The sequence below is a fragment of the Elephantulus edwardii genome, unplaced genomic scaffold, assembly GCF_000299155.1.
Source record: "Elephantulus edwardii isolate Elephantulus edwardi_28Jun2011 unplaced genomic scaffold, EleEdw1.0 scaffold00082, whole genome shotgun sequence".
Classification (NCBI taxonomy): domain Eukaryota; kingdom Metazoa; phylum Chordata; class Mammalia; order Macroscelidea; family Macroscelididae; genus Elephantulus; species Elephantulus edwardii.
This window is the reverse complement of record NW_006399832.1, coordinates 4,972,489-4,975,668: the sequence shown is the minus strand read 5'-3', so window position 1 is coordinate 4,975,668 and position 3,180 is coordinate 4,972,489.

The window sequence follows — 3,180 nt, the reverse complement described above, 5'->3', positions numbered from 1 at the left end:
GCAAATGAAATATTTGAAGAGTGGTAAAGTGAGAACTTTAATTAACATGGAGGGAGAAAGGGAAAGGAGATTTAGTTCAGATAAAAAATAATTTATAAAGAAATTGTAATAGGATACTAAAAAATTCTACTGAAATGTCTTTGTTCATATGGTCGCTATGGGTCTTACTTAACTTGATGGCACCTAATAACAAAAACTTTTAAGATTTCAGTACTAAAGCAAATTTAGAAATCAGAGAAAGGCCATGATTTTATAACGTGCAGACGATCAGAAAGTCTGATTCTTCTTTTTTTTTTTTTTTTTGCCAGTTTTCTTTTATTCTGGGCTCCTAATAAGAGAATGTAAATGCTAAAATGTACAAAACCAATGTTTTTAAATTAGAAATTGTGTGAGTAGTTTAACATTAAGAAACATCAACAGACATTGTTATGGATTATGCTGTGTCTCCCTTAGACTATGTCATAAATCCTAACCTAAACCTCTGGTTATAATTCCTTTTGGAAATGAGTTGCTTCTGTTATGTTAATGAATTGAGATTAGTGAAGGGTATATTTTTAGTTAATCCCTTGAGATATAAAGGAGATTAAACAAACATGCTATGAAGCAGAAATTGGGAGAAATTCATTCCAAGCCACTTGGAGTTCTTTAAGGAACCAGGAAATAAGTTGAAAAAACAAGGAGAAATTCCTTTGAATTCAGATTTCTTGCCACTTAAACTGTGAGAATATCAATTGTTTGTGAAAGCCATTCACTTCAATCATTTCTGCAACACTACGTAAGAGAGAACTGGGTACTTGAACAGTGGGTTGTTGCTCTAACAAAGTTAAAATGTGGAAGTGGTTTGGGAACTAAGTAATGGCTAGAGACTGGAAGAGTTTTAAGTCACCTAATAGTGAGTCCTAGTGGCATAACACATGTGTGTTGGGATGCTAACTGAAAAGTAGCACCTTGGATTCACCAGCCACTTCATAAGACATTATGCAATCTGCTCCTGTTAAGATTTATAACCTGAGAAAGCAATAGAGGATAGGAATCTAATTGACAACAATGAGTTTGGTTTTGGTAATGGCAAAAGCCTAGACTGACTTGAAGAGTCTGTTGGTAGAATTAAAGGATATAAAATACAATTTTTTTTTATGGAGCAGAAGGAAGTGAGAAGAGCTACAGAGAAAGTCTCTATCATCTTAGAGAATACACACGCATCAGCAAGAGAATGTTCCTCAAAATCAGAGTGTTAAATGTGCTTCCAGTGAGACTTTAAAAGAAAATGGTGAACATCTAATTGGACAGTGAGGAAGGACAATGCTTTTTTATGTAATAGCAAATAATTTGTCTGATTTATGCTCAAATGTTGGGTGGAAGTAGAAATGGTAAGTGATAAGCTTGACTATCTGGCTGATAAGATTTCTCTAAGAGGCCATGTGTTTCCACCAAGTTATTTACACTAAAATATAAGGGGAAAGAGAGCGAATTTAAAATGAACTGTGCAAAATGAAAAAAGAACTTAAAGATTTGGAAGATTCTGTTGTACAAAATAAACATATGTGTCCTAGAATCTTTACCAAGGACAAAAGTTCTTTTGTTAAAGACTGATATTAAAGACATCAAGCCTGTAACTAATGGATTGAACCACCTGGTGTGGCAGAAAACCAACCATTTTTTGACTGAAGAAGACAAGGAAAGACGAAAAGAACAGAACACTGTCTGCCTCTTGGTTTTCTACAGGCAGAAAAAGGCCAAAGGAGCTACATCTGTTGTCTTCCAAGAAAAGGAAAAGATCATTTCCAGAGCAGCCTGGAGAACAGTAGAATTATCGGAAGGAGCACAGGAAACAAGATCATGGTTTCAAACTGTGGGGCCACAATATCATACGTTTCAAAGAGTCAGATCTTCACTAGTTCAATTACTGAGTGTAGGCTTTATTCCAGAACACTGGGGCTGCAAATGCATGCCAGGCATTTCTAGCCACTTCCCAACCAAAGCTAAGGAAATAGCGTCACCCCTCAGGTGAACTAGAAATAGGGCAGCCTAAACCCAAAGGAGCAGAGTTGCCACTTTAGAGGGGCAAGAAGATGGTGCCCAGGGCCAAAGGGCTCCCCCCAGAATTCAAGGGTGTGGCTAACACCCAGAGCCTGCAGGACGGGGCCATTGCCCAGATGGTCCTAAAGAACAAAGGATTCTTTTCAAGGCTGGAGAACAAATGTAATTTCAACTGGTGGATTTGGTACTTGCTATACTTTCTTTCCTTCTAATTTCCCCATTTGTAATAAAAAGATATGTTTTGTGCCTGTATGGTTCAAAATCAGGAAAGGAGTGTGTCAGGGGTATATCTTGTCTCCAGACCTTTTGAATCTATATGCAGAACAGATCATTTGGGAAGCAGGGCTTTATAAGGAGGAATGTGGCATCAGGGTTGGAGGTAGCCTCATCAACAACCTACGATAGATGACAAAACCTTGCTTCCTGAAACTGAGAAGGAACTGAAGTGCTTGCTGCAGAAGGTCAAGGACTGTAGTCTTCAATATGGATTGAAGCTCAACATCAAGAAGATAAAGATTCTCACCATAGGGTAAACTGGCAGCACCATGATCGATGGAGAAGAGATTGAGGTTGTTAACAATTACAGCTTGCTCGGCTCCACAATCAACACTCTTAACACCAGCAGTCAAGAAATAAAAATCTGCTGTCAGGGACCTCTCCAGAGTGCTGAAAAGGAACAATATCAGTCTAGAGACTAAGGTGTGCCTGAGTCAGGCCATGGTCTTCTCAATGACTTTCTATGCATCAGAAACCTGGACAATGACTAAGGATGACAGAAGAATTGATACTTTCAGATTGTAGTGATGGACAAGAGTCTTGAACAGGTGACTCAATGGCACATAACAACAACAACAACATTCCACTATTGTACTTTGGAATGAAATAACTTTAATTCCAAATTTCACATGTTCACAGGTGAAGAGGAATCTGTACTAGGACAGTATACACCTAAACCTGAATGCCTATTTTCATTTAGATATAATTGAGATTTTCTACTTGAACTAATGGGATAAGTGCATTTTGCATGTGGAGGAAAAAACTTCCATGATTTTGGGGGGGCTAATAGGTAGAGCTCTGGTGGTCTAGTAGCAAGAAGCTGCATTGCAATCACAAAGGCACTCAGTTCAGGGCCACCAGCTG